Genomic DNA, 24,828 nt, shown 5'->3' with positions numbered 1-24,828 from the left:
TAAACTTTAGGGGGTCGTAGTGTAATTTTTCCTTTTTTATTATTTTTTTCACTTCATAAAAAAATAGAGTTTTTAAGAAACTATAGATTAAATGAATAAAATTTTAAGTGTAGAATGAGTACTATACATGCTTACAAGAAACAAAGAAAAACTAAGAAGTAGATAAACAACACGAGTGAATAAGGAAATTTGAGATTAAGATCTTCACAACAAAAGCATCGTCACATTTAAAGAAGCTAAGGCTACCTTCTCTCATTCCCGACCATGTACTTTCTTTTTCAAGACCATGTGGGCTCCCTTGGACACTTTCTCTCATTCTTGGTCATGTACTTTCTTTTTCAAGACCATGTGAGCTCTCTCAAACACTTTTTCTTATTCCTAGCCATGTACTTTCTTTCCATCCTGGCCATGTATGCCCACAGTGACACTTTTTCTTTCCTGACCTTGTAGGCCCACACTGACATTTTCTATCCTCTTGAACGTGTGGACCCCACATTGATACTTCCTCTTATTCTTGGCCATATACTTTCTCCTTCATGATCATATGTGTCCACATTGGCAATTTTTCTCTTTATTAGTCATGTGTGCCCCTATCTATGAAACCTTTTTCTGCGTCACGATTGGTGTGGCGTGAGAGATTCCTTCTATACTAGTGGCATGAGGAACCCTCTCCCAACATTCAAATTTATCTTGTTTTTGTGATCAAAGTGGAAGAGGAATGACAAAATAAACATTGCAACTCTCTCTCTCTCTCCTTCCCCGTGTGTGTGTGCGTGTGTGAAGTTCAAGATTTTAAGTCCATCTACACCATGGGCCATCGTGGAAAAATGGACAACCAAAATGGAAATTTCATGTGGATTGGAAACTGGATTGAATTATGAATCTGATATACGAGCATTCATTAATTATTTCTTACAGATAAAAAATATGGTTGTACTTATTTAGTGTGAGAATTTCAAGATTTTAAGTCCATCTAGACTATGGGCCATGGTGCATCAACAACACAACCAACATACCAAATTTCATATAGATTGGAAGCCGGATTGAACTATGAATCTGAAATACGACCATTCATTACATGAAGTTGTGTATTTATAAAACTTTGTTATAGAGAGTTTCATATATCACTGATAGATTAAATTAACGTATGAGTAGTACTTAGTTAGTTACAGACTTGGACCTCATATGTCATCCTTTTTTTCCCCCCTCCGTGTGTTTAATATTACAAAGTATTAGGATCAACTATCCTTTTTTTTATTTTTTTTTTTATTTTTATTTTTTATGATAAGAAAAGAAAACACAAAGCAAAGATGGTTATACAGCTGACGGTACAGACCCTGAGCAAGCGTTCCTAGCCATATTTTCAACTAAAGTTAGACACACCCTATCACCACACATAGAATAATTTACATCCTGAGTTCGAGTAGAAATATAAAGGAAGTCTTTAAACAGAAACTATGGCCATGAGCATTTGGTTGGAGATGGAAGAGCATGCACAATCAGTTTGTGATCAACCCAGACTGCTTTAATCTTCAACCCAATACAGGCAGCACGGTCACAACCTCTCCGAAGAGCAAAAAGGGTAGCCACCAATTCTGATGACTGTGGAATAGTTCATGTATCAAAAAACTATAGTGTGCCATCAATAAAAAAGAAATAGGACCATCCAGCTGTAGTTAGTCCAGTGGTAGAGTATCCTGCACAAATCAAAATAGGGAAATTAAACATAGGAAGTTTAAAAGAAGATGGGGGAATTGATAGGGAATCAACATGGTCCATTACAGCCAAGGGCGGAGATGTGGGAGGGGATATGTTTAGATCCGAAATCCACTTTTAAATGTTTTTTAAAACCCACAAAGGATCAGGCTTTTCCAACGCCACCACAACTCTATTCCTAAGAGCCCAAATAAAATAACAAGTAATAAAGAAAACGCTGAAAAACCATAAACATAAATGTTTGTCGGAGTTCAACTGGAGAAAAAAAGACAACTAGAAAGATTTGATATCAGCCAAAAATATACGGTCGGTTCTTAGCCCCAATGGACCTCCCGTCCAAATGTGTTTGATCCAATCACAAGAAAAGAACAGGTGCCGTGATGATTCAACACCAGTTCCACATAAAGCACAAGTGCAGTCAATCTGGATCCAGTTCGAGAGAGTCTCCTTAGTAATAAGTCCTGCATGTAACAAAGGCTACATGAAAATTTTAAATTTAGGATGAATCTGAATCTTCCAAAAGAATTTCCACCAAGAAAAATCAACAGTAGACAAAGCAGAGCAATGAGAACTCAGTTCAAGGGCAGCTAATTTGGTGGTTAGAATACCATTGTTTGCTTTGATACACCACCACTTATCATCAGAGTCAGAAATGTCAATAGATTGTATTAGGGTAGTGATTGAGTAGGGTAAATTGGGATTAAACAGATTTGAGTTCCAACGAATGTCTTGTAAGAAGGACTTTACCACCATTGTTCGGTCCAAAGGGGATAATGGAATAGAGGATAGGTTAGAGAGATTACCGGGCAAGCCTGAGATCCACTTATCAAACCAAAAAATACGTAGAGGAACCATTACCTAATTTTTTAACTACCATCTTTTCTAATTTAGGTATGGCATGCGAAATGCTATTCCACTCCCAAGAACCCTGTTTTTTTCCTTATCGATGGGTCAAAGAGAGAGTGATTGTGGAAATACTTGGCTTTGAGAATCCGGACCCATAAAGAGGAAGACTCAGTGATCAACCTCCACCCCAACCTCATTAAAAGAGCATTGTTATGAGTTTCTGCCTTGCGAAACCCAAGACCCCCATGAGACTTGGGAGTGCACATTTTATCCCAAGAGATAAGGGTAGTTTTTTTCTTTGAGGTTTTGCCATTCCCCAACCAGAAATTAAGACATATGGAATCAATTTTATGACACGTTGTTAAGGGGAAACGGAAACAATTCATTAAAAAAGCTGGTGTTGAAGCAAGCACAGATTTAATAAGTATACTACGACCAGCATAAGTTAAAAGATTAGCTTTCCAAGATGCAAGTTTCTTTTGCAGTCTAGCAATTACACCCTCCAACTCTCTATGTTTGGACTTGCCATAAAACAAGTTAGTACCCAAATACACTGAATCCATAGACATTTCCTTAATACCTAAAAGAGAAGAAAGAGAAATTCGATCAGCATGAGGAACATTCCTGCTAAAATGAATACTGCTTTTAGACAAGTTTATCTGTTGGCCCGACAAATAAGAGAACAGATCAAGAATAGCTTTAATAGTAAACAAGTCCTCAGAGTTGGCACGACAAAAGATGAAAATGTCATCCGCAAAAAGAAGATGAGTGACCTTAGGCGCATACCTAGAAATTTTGATCCCCTGAAACAAATTCAATTCTCTATAAGTGGAGAAAAGACGGGATAAAACTTCCATGGCAACAAGGAACAGGTACGGACTAAGAGGGCATCCCTGCCTAAATCCCCTAGAAGCAGTGAAGAATTCAAAAGGGCTCTCATCCAACTTGATAGAAAAAGAGGTGAAAGAAATTAAAGCACGAATAAGAGATGACCATCTCTCTCCAAACCCAAGAAAATTAAAAGTAGAAAGAAGAAGGTCCCACTCAATTCTGTCGTAGGCCTTGGACATCTCGATTTTGATTGCCACAAACCCAGATTTGCCACGGGTGTGGTTAAGAAAGTGAAAATTTTCCTGAGCAATGATAATGTTGTCATTAATCTGTCTGCCATGTATGAAAGCAGCCTGGTACGGAGAGACAAAGGATTGAAGAATCGTTTTGAGTCTAGTAGCAACAAGTTTGGAGAGAATTTTATAGGTAACATTACACAAACTAATTGGTCGAAAATCACCAACACGAGAGGCATTATCTAGCTTAGGAATCAGCGATCAACGTGTGATTGATACCAGAGGGTAAAACAGCAGTATTAAAAAAGTTAACCACAAAATGATAGATATCAGGTTGAACTAAATCCCACATTTTTCGAAAGAAAAAAGCATTAAAGTCGTCAATCCCTGGAGCTTTCAAAGGTCCAAAAGAAAACACAACTTTCCTTACCTCATCTGGTGTGGGGATAGAGCATAAAAAGTCGAGCTCACCAGGTTGGAACACAGATGGGAACAGACATTCGACAAAAGTGGCCTCCAAAGGGTTGGTAGTAGTGAAAATATCTTGAAGAGAAGAAGCAAATAATTTTGCCATAGCCTTCGGATCCTCTACTTTGTTCCCATCATCATCCCAAATAAAATTTATCCTTCGCCTTCTGAGATTAGACTTGGTGATAGAATGGTAATATCTTGTGTTGCGGTCACCATCCTTAATGTACATGTATCTGGACTTCTGTAACCAAAACACTTCTTCAGCGTCGAAGACCCATGTTAAGGTCTTGTTGATTGCCTTGAGCACCTCTGGGTTTAGGTGCGAAGAATTTGAGGAACATTGAAAAGAGGAGAAAAGATGACTTTTCAGGTTGTCCACATGACCAAACACCTCCCTGTTCCATTTTCTCTAGGAATTAGAGAAGGTAGATAATTTGCCACCTAAATGGTCCGAAGGAACAAAAGTCCAGGATGAATGGCAGAAGGAAGAAAATTCAGGGTGGTGTAACCGGGCTTTTTGGAAGTGAAATTTTTTTTTATAAGAGGGTCTCGAACCACCAGTAGAAAGGTAAATGGGGTTATGGTTAGAACCAATCAGAGAAAGCTTAGAGAGGGTGGCACGAGGGAAGAGAGTAAACCAAGCAGTATTGGCGAAAGCACGATCAAGACATTCTTTGATGAGATTAGAAGGTTTTTAGCGGTTAGACCAGGTGAACCTAGAACCAGGAAGGGAAATTTCCTCAAGATTAAAGGAAGAAGTAAGCTCCTTGAAAGCGAGGCCAGAGGGTGAAATGTGGAAAGGAGCACCCCCCAGTTTGTCCGATTTGGCGATAATCTCATTAAAGTCACCAATAATGCAAAAAGGATGATTCAGTGAGTACAGAAAGCTACGCACAGAGTTCTAGAAACCAACCCTATCTGAACTCCGAGGAAGAGCATAGACACAAATTATCCAAAACACATCCGAACTTCCCTAAGAAATTAGCATAGTGATAAGGTTATTCATAGAAAAGCAAGAAACCACCGTAATATGAGGCGATGTCAAAGCCCAAGGTCCTCCTTTTTTCCCCTGGGTCCTTTCACTATTCAGAAAACAAACTGATTTGTAGGTAGTAAAAGGACGCTTATGTTGCATGCATTCATGATTCAGGCACTTAGTTTCACAAAGGAAGACAATATCAGGTTTCAATTTATTAAAATGGAATTCAAGACACTTGCACGTAAATTTATTATTTAAACCACGAGTATTCCAAGCAAAAGTCAGCATGATTAAAGCCAAAAGGTAAAGGACAAGGTAAGAGAACATACAAAATCTATAGAATTTAACAGGTACGTAGGTACCATGCAAATCACGATAATAGAAGTCCCAACAACAGAAAGCAGTAGAAAGCAGGCAAATAAAAAGATGCAATATAATCGAAAGAAAAATAAGATAAGAAGGAGAAATCTGATCGAGTCAATCGAGACTGGATAAACCGTAGAACCATAATTAGGCTGAGGCACCAGAGCAGAATCCAAAATGAAACGTGATAGACTTCGAGGTATGTTGCAGCGACGCTCATCTAGCTACGCAGAGACCATGGTAAAGAAAGCCAGAGGATCAATGGAGGAGGCAAGAGCAAATTCAAAATTCCTTCGGAAAGAGGAGAACTTGCGCGCCAGGGAGGGAGTAACAGAAGTAGGACGGAACTTGCGTATCTTGGAGGAAAACTCATCCACAGGGTGCTCAGCAAAGATACTGTGCTGGTCGAAGGCCAGAACCGAAGCCAAAGGGTTGGAAACGACCCCAAAAGAAGGATCAAGGTCCAAAGGTGGGAGTGGGTGAGCAGCCGCAGTCAAAGTGGCAGAACTAGAAGCCGTCAGCACCGATAAATCCTCCGGCAATCCAACAGGGCTATGATCAGCAAGTAAGGAGGAGATGAAGTCATCCGATGGAGAGATACTATCAGTCCTCGCAGGATCACCTGCAGGCGGAACCACCACAGGATTCATCGAAGGTTCAATGTTAAAACAGCCAACATTGAGACCTATGGCACTGTTGTCACAATCAGAACCCTCCCATTATATTTCTGAAATAGACCATGTCCAGCATCATCAGGTTCACCATGTTCAGTTAAGAGAGCGACCTGAGGGTCCATAGCATCAGAACAAGCAGCAAGGCAGCGAGAACTAGCATCAGTTAAAGCCCCAGAAGGTGGTGACAGGTCCTCCAAGCCCGTAAAATTCAACAATAAAGGAATAAAGGAGTAGTAATAGCATTTTCAAAATGACCCATATGAGGATCAGCAGGAGGCTCCTCCAACTCCGCCGAAAAAGGGCATACCCCAACATAATGGGCCGGCCACAAATACTGCAAATCTGAAACGCCTCATATCTCAGGTTCACCGGCAGCAAATCCCCCCCCTAATATTTCGTATTTTAGAGTTGGGACAGACCGGCCGCTTCCACTTGACGCTCACCTTAAGCCGAGCAGCAGTGCGAGGCAAACCAACATCATTTCGAAGGTACCTTACCCACACAAGACATCGCTTGATTGAGCGTTTCAGAAGGAAAATCATCAGTAGGGACCCGGCTCACGTGAACCCAAACAACAATGCTTTGACGTTCATGGGGAAAGAGGGCGTCATATAGAGCATGAGGCACCAACTGAATTAAAGTGCTAGCACACCACCAAGGACTGATAGAGAGTAGCAGGTCACGAGCAGCCAAACATGAAACATGGTCGATAAACAAGCCTTTGGGTGGTCCAATGTATAGAAGCTTGACAGTCCTAGACCATTCACTCCTTTTGCCACAACTTCCTGATCCAACCAGCATCCAACGACCAAAATCCAACCTTCTTCGGCTTCAATAAGGCCTTCGAGCATGCTGGCCAGCCGATCTTCGAGGAGCAGAACCAGGATGCATCGAACAGATCCTGATCAGACCAAGGAAGAAACAAGCAGAAAAGAAAAACAAGACCCTTTGCAGAGGATCAAGCCAAACGAAAGGAACAAACAGAATAGCACAATGAATATCAAAAAACTAGCAAAGCAACATTCTGTACAAAGAATCAAGCCAAAAGGAGCAAGAAGCCGCAAGCGAAGTACAATAAAAAGCAAGATTCTGTACAGAGAATCAAGCCAAAAGGAGCAAGAAGCCGCAAGAGAACCACCCGTATCCGGTGGGTAACCAATCAAACGAGAAAACCAAGCCCCAGAAGCACAAAACAGGAAGTGGAAAAGAAAAAGACAGTAAAGAGAAAAGATAAAACATCGCAAAACAACCATGAAGTCCAACGCCACAGCCTAATTAAGTTCTACAACCTCCAGCCTCGATTAAACCCAGACAAAGGAGAGGAAATTAGGTAGGTGGGAAGGTAAAAAGGAGCAGCAAAACGTTAAAGGCTATTAAAGGAAACAAATCATGAATGCCTCAACACAGCACCAATCACACACCTCCATCTCTAAAGACAGCTCTATGAAACAATACGTTTTGAATTATAAATCAATCATGAGACAAGGGATTGAAACCATCAACAACCCAAATCAGTGTAGAAATGTTACAGTAAATGGAAAAGGAATGTGAGAAAGACAGCTTACAACGACACAGACTAATGAGACGTGTGGTAAAGCCTAAGGTCTTTTGCTCATATGTAAAATTTCTTACTGGAGTAATAAGGGATAATCTTCTCTACCCCATTGGACCACCCATACAGGCCTTTGTGCTTCTCATGGGCCTCTATTACTTGTCCATGTGGTTCTGGTTCTGGTTCTGGGGGGGGGGGGTGTTTACTTGTGGATTTGAGTATAACCGTACTGTCCATACTATCAAAATTTCGGCCTGAACAAGTTGGATCGAACCAAAATTCATCTTAGACAAAAAGACCAGAAAACTAGAGCAGTGTGCTAATAAACTATCTGAATTCTAATGACAACCTCAATGATAGATAACGATGATGGCCATTGAATACACCTAACAAAAAAGCTATTTGGGGTTACACATCGCTCATGTGCAGTAAACTGTCCATCGGCAACAATGAAGGGGTGGAATGGGACATTATACAAGAGGACTAGAAGGTCATTTCAAAGAGAAAAGGGGCGGGGGAGAGAGAGAGAGAGAGAATATGCTTTATGAACGAAGCAAAGACGTCACGGTGAGAAAGCCTACCTCATCTCTAATAAGAGATAAATTGGGGATTTAATCTTCTGCCTTCCATTTCATATTATCCTATTAAATAGGCAAAACCAAAGAGTTACAAACTCTTCAAGCTTCTCCCACATATCCCACTACTCACGCACAACGTAATATGTATACAAATAAAAAGTAATTAAATAATGTGTAACAGGTGTAGCCCATCCAGCCACATGCATTGGAGGCTACAGGGTCCAACCCAGGCTTTGGCAGGGATCCGTCAACTTTACCCGCTTCTCCCGCTTCTCAGATGTATGAGAGTTCTGCAAGATTGGGAGACATGGTCACAAGTGTGGTAATGGAATATCGCGAGTATCTGCTAACTTTAGCACTCTTTTTAGAAGTCAAATACTATTGAAGGAAACAAAAAATATTCAATGCCATCTGTCCAAGTCATCACTAATCATCAAAATTCGTGATCCCTCCAAGATCTTGCACTTTTACCTGATTGTCCTCATATACCCTTTCATGAGTTCCGTCAGGGTGCACCAATCCAAGATGGTTAGGCCAATCTGCAAATATATCTTTTTTCTGAAGACGGAATAAAAAAAATATCAATTAACCAGGAATATAATGGAGCAAGAAAACAAAATATGTTGGAAATAATAAATTCAAATGACCTTACCGCAAAATAACTGGATACAATGTCAGAATCTGTAAGATACTTGGGATTATGCAACTGAATAAATGTAAAACTCCACTGAACCAAAATTAAAACAATATTTGTTAGTCAGAATAAAATCATTTTTCTAATATTATGGAATACATCTTAGCAGTTAATGTGCAACCATTTATTCTGAACTACGCTTTCAATCCCTTACCTGTCAAATTGGGGTGGGGTGGGAGGTACGGGAAGATAAGATTACTCTACATGGCAAGACCCCCACTAGCAATTATTTATGATGGTTTGTGATACTTCATTTCTTGTACGTGTCAACAGAGGTGCGAGGAAGATATCAAAATGGATAAACACATATTCCCCCCCCCCCTCCTCTGAACATCCACTCGTAAAGTTGTCTATTACCCAGATCCTGCAAACCATCAGTCGAACCACTTCCCCTCAAGCCTTCAGTTAATTTTGTTCATAAAGATTTTAGACCAACCACTAATGGGGTACTTTTTTTTTTTTTTGATGAGAAAAAAAACCATATGTATAAAAACTAAAAAAAAGAGAGAAGTTTGTACAGTATAGATAGAAGGCGATATAGGATATTGGGATACTTGATGTATGGATAGATAACACTATGCTTATACAGCAAAAAAAATCTGGATTGGGATCCACTAGACATACTCCCACAAATAAAAAGCAAGTAAAAAACATAAAGCACAAAAAGATACCTTAACAAACTCTTCGTTTGCAACATCCAATTTCTTCTGTAGACGTACTTTAATTTCTGCTAAAGTCTCGCCTTTGTGAATGATAAAGAGAAAAGGGTTTCCAAAGCACTGTAAGAGATGTTGAAACCAAAAGGTTTAAATATAAGAACATTTTGACAGTTGTTTTTATCCATAAATGAGCTTCATCACTCTGCAAAGACTTTCTACACTTCAAATAAGAGTAGATACAATCTAATATTTTTTTACCTTCTGGCTATGTTTTTCGAAGTGGCAAACACAAATCAAGCGATCACGGGGACCAGAGTTTTCCTCTTCTTCAGGAATCTGCAGTAACAATCAATACTTAATACCTTTCAACAGTACCTTCAATTTGCTCGAATATCAATTCAATGTCTTAGTCCATGCTTCAATTTGTTTTAAAGCATGTAAGCAAATCTGGTTGTTTGAAATGGAAGTAGAGAAACTTGACATTTTTGTTTTTAGAGGGGAGTGGGTGGGTGGAGGGAGGGGGATTGGGGGGTGTGTGGGATTCTGGGGCGGGGATTTTAAATAAATAAATTAGAAAATTCCTCGAGTAAAACTATACTCTTCCACCTCAGAAGTTTCCAAAGCCAGACTTCACCACTCACTCGTTTGCAAATTCAGCAGGATAAAAAATGAGGTTTTAGACGTTTCCTGTACCCATGGGAGTTGGGACTACGTGCAGTTATATTATCCAAAAAAAATCAGTTTCAGAAGGTTTTTGTAAAAAGTCTTGTGAAAAGCATGGAACATTCAAAAATCTATCAGGTCCAGACCTCACAAGACTGGAAACTCACCATCTTTTAACGCGATTTGAAACATATAAATACAAATAAACAGGCATAGCCATGCACCTACCACAAGCATGCAGAAGTACAACAGAGAAGAGTAAGCTATGCTTCAAATATGCTTAAGGAAAGAATATAACTACCTCCTCAACTCGCAATGGCCCCTCGTAATAGCTTATGTACTCTACCGTATGGTTTTCGCAAAAGACCTGCAAGGATGTTATGCAAGAATTAATCACCAGACAATAATGAACACTAATAGACAAATTATGATCTGCTCTCAAAAGAACACTAAGAATTTTATAGATGCTGACAGCTGAATGAAACGGATCTGCAGCAATTACTTTCTTTCATATTTACCAAATTTATAACTGTTGATCAGGGACATCACATTCATGTACTCAACACATAACAGGGTTTAGTGACCTCAACTACTAATGAAGACAAAATCTCTAACAAGAAAAATCCAAACAGATACTAGTAGTGAAAACATATATTTTTTTTCCACTAGTAGTGAAAACAAAATCACAAAACAAAGAATATAGGAAATTGAACTAACAGAACAAAATATGAAACTAGACCTAATAGAAAATAGAAGCATTGATAGAACAGGACAGGACTCTACCAAGAGCACTACAGAATCCACAACAGCAAAAATTCAGAAAAACTGAACCAATAATACTTCAAATCGTTGGGGAGGCTCATATGCCTTTACATTTTTTTTATACTGAGAGCTAACCCAAGTAGGACAGCATCATAACTGATTATAGATAATCTTACCCAAAAGAAAATAATAAAAAACGACGACCTACTTTAGTAAAAGACTTGATTCTAGAGATGGATATAGATGGATTGCTAACATCAGACCTATTCCAGTTAAACAATAAGATAAAATAATAAATAAGAAGTGAAATAGAAAACAACTACCAAGACCCCAACTAATCAAGTATTTCTACCTCACAGCTCAAATTATAGGTCCATTAGAATGGTCAAATACAATTAAAACCCTTTGGATCAAAGGCCCACCAAACACATATAGAACCCAACCCAAAGCTTATTTTCACTAAAATAAGACCACTTCTGTGATTAATCTGCATCAGCTACTTAACTTGGGAATCTTTGTTCAACACTCCCAGTTAAACAAATTTTAATTTTTGGTAGTAGTATGTTGGGCCAAATGGATCATTGATAATCCACTAAAAGCAATTAGAAGTCGAATAGTGAAATACATACCACAGAGATTTTGTGATTGGAAACATCAAGTAACCGGAGTCTTGCATTGGGACGAGACAGCTTAACCTGCTCCACAATGAGTCCAAATGTAGGTTTACCCTTCTAAAGATATAAAGGAAACAAATAAAATTTCAGAAACAAAACAAACACTCACCTTAGCTTTCAGTATAGCTAATAATTCACCTAGTTGTGTGTATTTTGGAAGCGTTTGACAAAAAGTAGTCACCTGAAAACAAAAGGAAAGAAATGCAATGTATGCCCAAAATCTTAAAATTACCATGCAGATGACCACTGAGATCTGTACACTCACCTCATCATCCTTTACGGCTGAATGAAAAGCAAACTTCAGAGTTCTTGAAATGCTCAATTCGGGAAGAGGGGTATTCAATACTTCATAATACAAGATATTTGAAGTCTGTCGAGAATAATTCCGATTGAATTGAGCCATTCAAAGGTTACCAAAAATGAAAGGACATGAAAACCCTAAAAAAATCTGGTTCCAGGTTGATGACCTACCTGATTGCCATAGACCAGCATGTCTGATAATTTTATCGCCCCGTGCAGAATTTGTCGCAAATATAGCATTCCGTCGATACAATCATAGGATGAGAGCTTAACTTTGGATGGGTCACACAAACGAAGTTTGCAAGAAATTACTTCAGCAATACCCTCATATGTGTCGAGCATTGACCTAGAAAATTCAAAAGGAGAAAAGGAAATGAATGAGAGAATTTTATACTGAAACAAGTTCTCCAACAGTTAAATTACCATTAAAAACAAAAGAATATTAACTGATACTTACAGTGGCAGACAAAATTCATTCTCAATTGGTTTCTCTAGAGATCGGAAACGAACAGCCTTTTGATCATCAAATTATGTAAAGTCAAGAATTCAGATATTCAGAATGAAGTAATAAAAGATAACAAGTAATACATAATTAGATAGAAAAAACACAAAGTCGTTAAAGCATGACTTTTTGACTATTCGAACACTTGTAAGCAACAAGATTCATCACATCAGTGCCATAAATTGTTCCTCACAACAAACTAACAAGTAAGCCCATACCAGAATAAAGTACCAAGCAGAACTGATAAAACAATTTGAAGGAGGCCAGGTTTGCCACCTATAATATTCCTGGGGATTTCAAAGACCTTTGACCTCCAATATAAGGTTAAAATATCATAGTTAAAAAACTATGGACTCCACCACGATGAACCTGCCGCCACCCTCCTCCCTCCCCACCACCACCTGCTCCTCCTCCACCCCCATCGCCTGCTCGTCCACCACTCCACTCACTTCCACCACCACCCCCCGGCTGTCATCTCCTCCACCACCCCACCCACTTCCACCACCACCCCCCTGTTGTCATCTCCTCCACCACCCTTGCCGGCTCTAAATCCTGGGCTTCCCGGCTCTCTCCCCCATCCTCCCCCCCCCAAGCTCTGGTCTTGCCCTCCACTACGTTAAACCTTCTTCTGAAGATGGCAACACCTTTGCCCTTTGCCCCAATGATATTCTGTCCCCTGAAATTTCCAAGCGGCAATTGTGCCTAGTTGGTCATTTTCTTGGGTCTCGACCCTCTTTCAACACTGTCAGGTCTTCCCTCTCCAAACAGTGGAAAGCGCAGGGCTCCATGGACATTTATGTCCTCGACAGTGGCGTGTTCATTTTCAGGTTCTTCTCCCTGACGATACTTTAGCTCGCGCCCTGAAAGGTGTCCCCTGGCTTGTGGGCACCAAACCCATTTTTCTCAGACAATGGAACCCCTACATCCTTCTCCACAAGGTCGACCACAGCTCCATTCCCTTGTGGATCTCCCATCCTGGCCTTCCTTTTCACTTCCGGAGCGAGGAAAGCCTTAGCGGAATTGGCTCTATTGTTGGTCACCCTCTTTACACTGACGTGCGCACCTTCAAGATGGACAGGTTGTCCTTTGCTCGTCTCTGCATCGACGTTTCGGCTGATCACCCCCCTCCTCCATCTCCATTGTCGACAAAGATGGCTTCCGCTTTGAGCAGCCCATGAAATACGACTGGCTTCCCCCTCACTGCATTCATTGCCACGTCTTTGGTCACCATCGCCGGGGTTGCTCCGGAAAGGAACCTCTCATTTCGCCTGGCCTTGATGCTCAAGATGAACCCTTGGATCCTCCTACAGCCCTGCTCTCATCTCTGACATCAACGGCCCCAAGTCATACCTCGCCTCCTCTGGCAACGATGGATATCCCTGCACCTCAGGCTGCTCCAATTCATCTCTTGATCCCCCTACTGACTTTTGGCCCCTCCAGATCTCCTAGCAAGGGCCGCTTGAAATCTCGCCAACGCCCCAACAGAAACCGACGCCGAGCCCAGCAGAGCTCCTCTTCACCTTTTCCTGCGCCCGAGACGACTCTGTCAACCTGCATCAGCACTGCCACTCTGCCTCCATTAGCTGGTCAGTCATCTACATCGATCCTTAGCCTTCCTCGGTTTGATCCTTCAACCTCTTCAAATAGCTTTGCCCCCCCGAGACTGATGATGCCCCTGGTGACTGATTCGCCGTCTCGCAAAGCTGGTAGCACCCTTGTGGCCTCTAAAGCTCCTGCCAGATCACCTTCAAGCATTGCTATATCAAGGTTTAGTGCTCTTCCTCCTCTGGCTCCCCCTGACGCTGCTGCAGTCTTCACCTCCTGTGAATCGCAATCTGGAACCAGAAGCCTCTCTTTTGATAGGGGCTTGGCTCTTGTGAATGGCAAGGTAAACGAATCCCCACCCCCTTTTTCAAACCCCCTACTTTTTGACCCTTGTGACTCTTTGTCGCTTCCCAACCACCCCAAACCTCCCCCTATCCTCTCTTGACAAGTGTCCCCATGATGAGCACATTTATGTGTGAAATCTTAGGGCATAAAACATATATTTTACCACATTGGACAGAGTTACTCGGTGCTTTCTTGTGCTTTTCAGGTTTTAGGTGAATTCTTGTGAAAATGGAGGAGATGATGCTAAGGAAATGTTTTTAAGCTGTTTAGAGGTGTTAATGGCTTGGATGCGTAGCCCATCGAGTCAGCTTCGCAACGGTTCAAACGACACTTGATTCCGAGTTGAAACGAAGAAGTTACGGCCGTTTCCATAACGAAGTGCGAAAATGGTCTGTTGGGGTTTATTTGTAATTATTGACAGTCGGACAGGGACAAAATGAAGCAAAAGTTCAGATGCCAGGGGTCTTAACGCAATAACCAGAAGTTATATTTCTTGTACCCGAAAGATTCCATTTGGAGGGCTCTGGACAGTCCAACTTCAACTTGAGATATCTTGGGCTCCCTAACTCCAAATTGGACAAAATTTAGGTCTATTTTGGGTGATTTTTCGCAATGAACACAATGGTGAGGCTTATATAAGCACCCCATGCTCCACGTTTTCTGAAGGACAGAATGGGTATTTTATTTATTCTTGAAGGAATCCTAGTCATCACCCTTACTCTCTCTCTCCTCCAACTTCTCAAGGGCACTTCTGGAATTCTACTTGGGATAGATTTATTTTGAAAGATATTCTCTCACCTATGGAAAGTTGAAAAATCAAAGATGCTTTGATTTTATTGCTTGGAGAAGATATCTACAAAGAAAAGGAAGCACTTGTTAGAATTAGAAGTTTACTTTTCTAGAAATAGATGGTCTATGTAAACAATCTTCTCTTCTTCTTCTTTCTATTTTTTTCTTTTTTCTTAGGATTCAAGGCATTGTAAAAGAGGAAGGAGAAGAGAATATTTTCTTTTCTTAGGGAATATTTCTCCTACACTTCCCTCTTCTCTCTTCTCCTCTCTTCCCCTTACAAATACCCATTGCCCTCTGGGTTGTAAGGAGTTAGTTTTAGTTCAGTTTTTAGTTAGTTTCTAGTTCAATTTTAATTCAGTTTTTTAGTGTAATTTTTATTTCATTCACTTAGTGAGATTTTCTCTTCTTTTCCTATTTTTGACTTAAGTTCTTAGTTTTGATTTCATAAGTCTAGTTTAATGATTGTAATAGTTTTAGTTTAAAGCTTCCTAGTCTAAGTTCCTATGTTGATGACAAGACATGGAGATTTAGAAGAGGAAGCCATGGTGAGTTTATTCAAGTGTTCAAGCACATCAAGGTATCTCATTCTCCTTTTCCTCTATCTCTCTCTATCTTCTTCTTCTTCTCCCTCTATTTCTTTTATTTTTTTATATGGTTGTGGTATGTGGATGCACTTTTATTCCCTTATTTCTTTTTATGTGATTATGAAGTGTGGCTGCGATTTTGTTATTCCTTTCAATTCACTTTAGTTTGATAGGTTAGATGCTCATGTGCTAGGACGCCAATTTAATCCCTTAATTTTGTTAGATGCTTATGAGTTAGGATGCATTAATTTTCATTAGTTTAATTAGTTTAATTTAACACTTTAATTTGGTTCACTTTGCATTACTTTTAAGTTAATTAAATAGAGTGGCGTATATCTCCTCATGTTCGACCCGTAGCTACGATTGACCCGTACGCTTGCGGTATTATTTTAACTCAAACAAGTTTTTGGCGCCGTTGCCAGGGAGATTATTGACCACTTTATTTTTTTGATTTTTAAGTAATTCGAAGTGCTTTAGTTTATTCTCTTTCTCCTCTTTCTTTTTTTAAAAAAAAAAAAAATTTTTGAAAACCTCCTCTTGTTTCTTTTCTGTTTCAATAGTGTGCGCCCAATCTAAAGTCCTTCATATGCCCAAACCCAGCCAATCTTGGTGCCCCTTGATTCGTTGGGTGGTTTGGATTGGCATGTGACTTATCTTTGGAGGTGACCACTCTTGATAACAGGAAAGCGACATAGTGAGAGCATTGGAAACATAAACGTATAGTAGTCCTCCACCCTACATCAGAATCCATTTGGAGTCGCCCGTAGGTGGCTCGTGAAGACTATACGGGTTCCCTTGCTGTCAACCTATATGGCAACCTTACAGCTTTGGAACCATTGTTTCGATTTCTGAGGGATAGATGCACTATCTACCTTGGGCTCCCTCTTGTTTTTAGTATTTTTTTTTTTCTAGTCTTTTATTTTTCTTTAAACTCTTTTTTTATGGGAGACCTCAATTTGGGATAGGTGGTTAATTTAGAATAATGGGAGATACACTTCCAAATAAGGCTTTGGGGGAAAGATGGACCTATGCCAAGGCAACCATGATTTTGGAGGAAATGTTTAAACAGGTTAGGGAAGCCAAAAGTAGTGAGAGAGAACAATTTTGCACCACGCCAGTACAATTTTGCTCCCCAACCCAACTATGGGCTTTCGGGAAATTTTGATTGGTCACTTCCCCAGGCAATCCATGTTATGGAAGGATGCCCTAATCTTTATGGGTGTAGCTATGGTGATGAGAATGTGAGTCCTCAATTTTAATACAATTCTTTTGGCACTTACAATCAGGGGTGGAGTGATCATCTCGATTTTTTGTGGGATCAATGGAATAACCAAGCTGGACCACCCAATTTCCAATATCATGGTCAGTTTGGTCCTCCAATGCCCAACCCTCCATTAAATCTCAATGTGCCACCTCTCCTTGACCCATATCACCAACCCCTTGAGTTTCAAAACATGGGTGAGGAGGCCAGACTGAATGAGCTTGAGAAATACATAGACCTTCTCACAACAGGCCAAAATGCCATGGAGAAGCAACTCTCTCAACTGATAACCATGGTGCAAGAGGAAACGGGTACATTACCTAGTCAGCCTGAACCTAGTCTATGCTACCAGATTCCTGTTCAGAATGAACCGCCCCATCCACAGTTTAATGATATTGAAAGTCCACCACCCCAATTTGAGGTTAATGAGAGTCACTCCCTACAAGATGCTTTTCATGACAATTTATTTGTTGAGATTGAGTCTCCTAAAGATATTAGTGAAGCGAGGTTTGATGAGCTACCTGGGGAAGTCCACCTTTTGCCTGAAATTTTTGATTTTAGTGAGCCTAGTGAATTTATTGATTTAGAATCAGATTTTCATGATAACATAGAAAGCCAGGAAATTCGATCTCCCCCTCCCTCTTTCGAAAACTTAGATAATTGTCATTTTGAGGATTTCATTGTCTCACATGTTGATTTGTCCAAACCTCCTAGGTTTGACGATTTTATTGAGGAGGACAATGTTAGTCATAATGCCTTTCAAGCATATTTCCATGATCCTTATTTGGCAAACCAAGTTATGCAAATAGCCGATAGTTATATTGCTAGGATTGATTTAAGTAAACCTCCAATTTTTGATGATTATTTAGATGAGGTTATTCATAATCCTTTTTATGCTTATTGTGATCCGTTCTTGATTGATTTTTCAAAGAATGACAGGTATTCTACATTGCAAATGGAAGAGAAGGGAAGGATTTATGGCTTGAGTTTTAGTGCCTTCATTTTCCACTGTCCCATGAGGACAGTTTTTTCTATTGGATATTTCTCAGTTGTGCTTAACTTTTATATTATTTCTCGTTTTACTAAAATTCATGGTCGAGTGTTTTCCGAGTCTGAAGCTATTTCTCCATTTACTGGCCATGGATTGAGATTTTTGTTGCTGCTCCTAGCACTTTTTGTAGAGCTCATCATTCTTCATGACCCTTTTTTTTTATTATATCTGGTAAGCCCCTTCATCTCCTCCCTTGTCCTTATTTTTTTCTTTTATGCATGCATTGAGGACACTGCATGAATTAAGTGTGGGGGGGATGTTGGGCTTAATTGGTGAATTTTGATTGTGACAATAGTTTGGTTTTGTGCATATGTCTCTTTGATTGCAAAGCGAGAGAAAGAGGGAATTAGGTGTCCTAGCATGCGAAATAATAAAAAATCCCTTTTCAAGGACGGTAATTGGTTTGTATCCGGTGAGAGGGATTGAATTGAAAAATATGAGCGTTATTTCATTTGATGGCTAGATTCCTCTATGTGTTTTATGGACCCTTTGATCTTTTGGCTAGTAGTTGAGACCAATTTGTTTGTGGCAAGGCAAGGCATGAAAGTGGAAGTGAATGAAAAAAAGAAAAAGAAAAAAAATAAGGAATAGAAAAGAAAGTAGAATTCCTTGGGACTAGACAGGGCACTGTGCCTCATGAAGCAGGGTGACTTGATCGAAATTCCTTGGAAGGAAACCCAAAAAAAAAAAAAACTCTTGCACCATGTCTCAATGTCCTATGGATATATGCAAAAGGCGAAGCTACCAAGTATTTGGGTGTTTGGTGTATGCTCCACCATGTCATTCAGAGAACAGTAGTGGAGTAGAAATAGAGTTTGTGGTTGAGAAAGAAAAAAACTTTTGCCTTAATGCCTGAAAAAAAAAAAAATATGGTCAACAATACTTAATGCTTAAGTCTTTGGTTCCATCGATGCTATGGGGGGTTTACTTGAAGGTGAGTAGTGTTCAGAAAATATGGGGAGATCCCTTGAACTTGATGCATGCTTGTTACTTGAATTGATGTGGGGTGATAAAATTCAAGTGTGGGGGAACCTTTGGCTCCTTGATCTTTAGTTGAACACTTTTTGGGATTATGTGCACTGTCCTACTTATGCCATGATTAAAATTTGCAGCATTCATTTACAATTGAATTTTGGGTGTATATTCACTGCAAACACCCATGAGACAAAACTCATCCACTAGGGGTAACCTAGGGGTTTAAAGGCTTGTTGCACATGCTAAGTGCAACCGTGATTCCTACGAAAGTGAGTTAGGATTTTTGCATTCTCGGTTAGTTTTTCTTTTGTTTACTTGAGGACAAGTAACGTTCAAGTGTGGGGGAATTTGATGAGTACATTTATGTGTGAAATCTTAGGACATAAAACATATATTTTACCACATTGGACAGAGTTACTCGGTGCTTTCTTGTGCTTTTCAGGTTTTAGGTAAATTCTTGTGAAAATGGAGGAGATGATGCTAAGGAAATGTTTTTAAGCTGTTTAGAGGTGTTAATGGCTTGGATGCGTAGCCCATCGAGTCAGCTTCGCAACGGTTCAAACGGCACTTGATTCCGAGTTGAAACGAAGAAGTTACGGCCGTTTCCATAACGAAGTGCGAAAATGGTCTGTAGGGGTTTATTTGTAATTATTGACAGTCGGACAGGGACAAAATGAAGCAAAAGTTCAGATGCCAGGGGTCTTAACGCAATAACCAGAAGTTATATTTCTTGTACCCGAAAGATTCCATTTGGAGGGCTCTGGACAGTCCAACTTCAACTTGAGATATCTTGGGCTCCCGAACTCCAAATTGGACGAAATTTGGGTCTATTTTGGGTGATTTTTCGCAATGAACACAATGGTGAGGCCTATATAAGCACCCCATGCTCCACGTTTTCTGAAGGACAGAATGGGTATTTTATTTATTCTTGAAGGAATCCTAGTCATCACCCTTACTCTCTCTCTCCTCCAACTTCTCAAGGGCACTTCTGGAATTCTACTTGGGATAGATTTATTTTGAAAGATATTCTCTCACCTATGGAAAGTTGAAAAATCAAAGATGCTTTGATTTTATTGCTTGGAGAAGATATCTACAAAGAAAAGGAAGCACTTGTTAGAATTGGAAGTTTACTTTTCTAGAAATAGACGGTCTATGTAAACAATCTTCTCTTCTTCTTCTTCTTCTTTCTATTTTTTTCTTTTTTCTTAGGATTCAAGGCATTGTAAAAGAGGAAGGAGAAGAGAATATTCTCTTTTCTTAGGGAATATTTCTCCTACACTTCCCTCTTCTCTCCTCCTCTCTTCCCCTTATAAATACCCCTTGCCCTCTGGGTTGTAAGGAGTTAGTTTTAGTTCAGTTTTTAGTTAGTTTCTAGTTCAATTTTAATTCAGTTTTTTAGTGTAATTTTTATTTCATTCACGTAGTGAGATTTTCTCTTCTTTTCCTATTTTTGACTTAAGTTCTTAGTTTTGATTTCAAGTTCTTAGTTTTGCTTTCATAAGTCTAGTTTAATGATTGTAATAGTTTTAGTTTAAAGCTTCCTAGTCTAAGTTCCTATGTTGATGACAAGACATGGAGATTTAGAAGAGGAAGCCATGGTGAGTTTATTCAAGTATTCAAGCACATCAAGGTATCTCATTCTCCCTTTCCTCTATCTCTCTCTATGTTCTTCTTCTTCTCCCTCTATTTCTATTATTTTTTTATATGGTTGTGGTATGTGGATGCACTTTTATTCCCTTATTTCTTTTTATGTGATTATGAAGTGTGGCTGCGATTTTGTTATTCCTCTCAATTCGCTTTAGTTTGATAGGTTAGATGCTCATGTGCTAGGACGCCAATTTAATCCCTTAATTTTGTTAGATGCTTATGAGTTAGGATGCATTAATTTTCATTAGTTTAATTAGTTTAATTTAACACTTTAATTTGGTTCACTTTGCATTACTTTTAAGTTAATTAAATAGAGTGACGTATATCTCCTCGTGTTCGACCCGTAGCTACGATTGACCCGTACGCTTGCGGTATTATTTTAACTCAAACACCCCACCTTTTCCCCTAATCCCTCTTCCCCCCCTCCCTCCTTGGCCCCACCACCTTTCAAACCTCTTCCACCCTCTCACTTACAATTTACCCATTTTACCGCCCCTCCACACCTCCTTAATTCCCACACAACCCACAACTAGCGTTGAACGTTGCCCCCCCTTGACCCATCACCCTTTCTCAACCCATTAACCCGTCTGTCCCTTCTACCCGACCCAATATCCCTTCTGCTACCCGCCCAGCTGACCCATCTACCAACCCGCTTCCCAATTGCCCCACCCGTCAACCCTTGTTGCCGTTTGCCCTCTCCCCTCTCCCCTTGGTCCGTGGCAGCTCCCCCTCCCCCCCCTTCTCGGTCTGGTCAGATCCCTTCCCCTCCCCCCTTGTTCCCACCACAGGGACCCCTTGCCCTCTTGCAGCTCTGACCATTGCCCGCCACCGCCCCACCCTCTCTTACTTCCGCCGGAGGTACAGAAGTGCCCACCCCAAGGAACTCGCTGCCCCCCTTCTAGTTCTCCATGTCTTCAGGCTTCATCTGGAATGTCCGGAGCCTTAATTCCCTGGCAAAGCACCATGAATCAAGAACCTCATTAAATCCTCCAACTCCTCTTTTTGTGCCTTCCTTGAAACACTAGTTCTCATTGATAATGCCCCCCCGCATTGCGGCAGCCATTGCCCTCTCTTGGTCTTTCCTCTCCAATTAAGACCATTTACCCAAAGGCCGCATCTGGCTTCTCTGGGACCCCTCTAAACTTCACATCTCCATCTCCCACTCCTCCCCTCAACTCCTTCACCTCTCCATCTCTCTTCCCAATTCCTCTTTATTGTCTATGCCTTTAACAGGGCTGCCGACCGCACTCCTCTTTGGGACGACCTTCTCCTCAATTTCAGGGTCGGTTCCAACCCTTGGGGGGTGGGGGGAGATTTTAATGTTGTTAGATTTCAACATGAAAAAATTGGAGGCCGTCCTCTTGACTCTCTCGTAGTCTTTGCCTTTAATGATTGCATCGAGGAAGCGGGTATTGACGACCTTCGCTGATCCGGATCCCCTCTCACTTGGCACAATAGTCGTGCAGGTCCTGATCGGATTGCCTGCAACTCTGCAAGCTTGGCCGGCTCCTCATCAATGAAGCCTGGCTTTCTTCTTTCCCCCATTATTTCCACCGCTCTCTCAGAGCCAGGCTGAGCTCCAACTCCATCACCATGCTCATTGCCAATGATGGTTCCCATCTTTCTTCTGTCTTTGACATTAACTTCGGGGTAATCTCCTTCTTCTCCTCCCTCCTTCCCCCTTCCCCTGGTCTCATAAATAAATTTGTCCCCCCCTCTTTGGCTAGCTCCCTCCTCGTCATTCCCTCGGATGAGGAGATCTCCAAAGCCATCCTCTCCAATAAATCTAACAAGGCTCCTGGCCCTGATGGCTTCAGCATGGGATTCTTCTTAAGCCGCTGGGACCACATCAAAGTTGAGCTCATAACTGCTGTCCGTAGTTTCTTCTTAAACCCCAACCAGCTGGCACAGATCAACTAGACTTTCCTCTGCCTCATCCCTAAAAAAGATGGTGCTTCCTCTCTTTCTGATTTCAAGCCAACCTCCCTTTACAATCTTCTTTACAAGTTCATTGCAAAGATCCTGGCCAATAGGATCCAACTTGTTATCCCCTCTTTAGTGAGCCCGAACCAGTCTGCCTTCATCTCTGGTAGAAGCATTGCGGATAACATCATCCTCTGCTCCGAAATCGTTAGAGGGTTTAATAGGAAATCCCACTCGTTGGCTGCCCTGAAGAAGATAGACCTTCATAAAGCTTTTGATTCCCTTCACTGGGACTTCATTTCTGATGTGATGTCCCAAATGGGCTTTCCCCCGCCCTTCGTTAGGTGGATTCTGGCTTGCATCTCCTCTCCTTCCTTCTCGGTGATAATTAAAGGCTCTCCTGCGGGCTTTTCCACACAAAAGCAGGGATCCGTCAAGGCTGCCCCCCTCTCCCCTTTCCTCTCTCCCTGGCCCTTGAAGTCCTCTCTAGGAGTCTTCAGGCCAACACTGACCTTTACCTTATCCCCATCTTCCCAAATGTGAGCACATCAATCTCACCCACCTTGCCTATGCTGATGACTTGATGATCTTCTCCAAAGCCTCCCCTTCCTCCATCTGTGCCATCATGTCCTCCCTTCATCTCTTTAAACGCCTTTCAGGGCTTCGTATCAACCTCCTCAAATCTAAACTCTTCCTTTCGGGGATTCTTGACGCTACACAAGATTCTCTGCTCCACCTGACTGGCTTTTCCCTTGGCTCTCTTCCAGTCAAATACCTAGGCCTCCCTCTCATCCCTACCAGACTCTCCAGGCACCACTACACCCCCATGCTTGACAATATCCGCAAGCGCCTCCAACTCTGGAAAGGCAAGCTTCTTTCCTATGCGGGCAGACTTGAGTGCATTAGATCGGTCCTCCAATCTTCCTACATCTACTGGTGTGGAGTTTTTGCCATTCCAAAAGCCACATCCAAAACTATGGAAAGCCTTTTCTGTGCGTTTCTCTAGAAAGGAAAGGAAACCTCCAAATTCCTCCACCCTATCAACTGGAAATCTATCTGCCTCCCCAAAGCTGAGGGAGGCCTGAGGATTCGACTCATTCAGGACTCCAATACTGTGGGCATCCTCAAGCTAATCTGGAAAATCTCTTCCAAACAGGATTCTATCCGAGTCCATTGAGTGTAGTCCCATCTTCTCAATAACGACTCCATCCGGACCATTCCCATCTACCCCGATTCCTCCTACATCTGGCCAAGATTCTCCTCCTGCGCCACACTGTTTTGCGAGCCATATCCTTCTCTATTGCTGATGGCTCCTCCACATCCATTTGGCATGATCCCTGGCACCCTCTTGTATTTCTCTACAATCACTTTGGCCCCAGAACAATCTATACCTCCGGCATTCCAAAAGACGCTCCCCTTTCTTCCATCATCTCCCACGGCTCGTGGTCCCCCCTCCCCTTATCCCCATCCTCTCCTTGATCTGGCCTTCCCACTCCCCATTCCCTCCCCCTCCCCCTCCCTTGTTGACAAGATTACTTGGCTCCCCGCCTCCAATGGCCTCTTTAGCTTCAGCTTGGCCTGGAATTTTGTCCGCCCTCAAGCCCCCCTATCCCTTGGCACAAACTGGTTTGGTTCAAAGGTCACATCCCCCGCCATAGCTTCCTAGTCTAGAGAACCCTCAACCATTGCCTCCCCACCCAAGCCTTCCTCATCTACCGCAGAATCCCAGCTCCCCCCACCTGTACCCTCTACTGGTCTGGCTCCGAAGGAATCGACCATCTTTTCTTTGCTTGCCCTTTCTCCCAAACAATCTGGAAAAAAGCCCTTTCGTTTATTTCGCCACACAGCAGAAGACCCCTCCCCTTCGAGGGAGAGTGGCTCTGGTTGATCAGAACTTTCCCTGGAGGCTCTATCTGTGGCGCTATTGGGAAGCTTGTGTTTGATGCTACACTCTACCACATCTGGTTGGAGAGAAACCTTCGGAGATGGACTACCAACTCTAGATCTTTCGACTTGATTTGGAAGTCCATCTCTTTTGATGTTTCTACGAAGTTGAGCTTTCTTCCACACAAGTCTCTGTTGGATTCTCCCAAGAATAGGCATATTGTTAGCGCCTGGGACCTAGATAGTTCCATTTTAAAGCCCACCTCCTAGCGGGCTTGTGGCTTGTTTCTCCCCCCCCCCCCCTCTTTCTGTTGTATTTCT

General features: G+C 41.4%; 1 pseudogene; it reads right to left on the bottom strand.

Moving 5' to 3' along the window:
- Positions 1-5,666: 5,666 nt before the first annotated feature.
- Positions 5,667-24,828, bottom strand: part of LOC122643801 — a 93,988-nt pseudogene continuing 74,826 nt past the window's right edge.

The sequence above is a fragment of the Telopea speciosissima genome, chromosome 10 (genome assembly GCF_018873765.1).
Source record: "Telopea speciosissima isolate NSW1024214 ecotype Mountain lineage chromosome 10, Tspe_v1, whole genome shotgun sequence".
Lineage (NCBI taxonomy): Eukaryota > Viridiplantae > Streptophyta > Magnoliopsida > Proteales > Proteaceae > Telopea > Telopea speciosissima.
The sequence above is the reverse complement of the archived record's forward strand: the minus strand, read 5'-3'. Positions and strand labels throughout refer to the sequence as shown.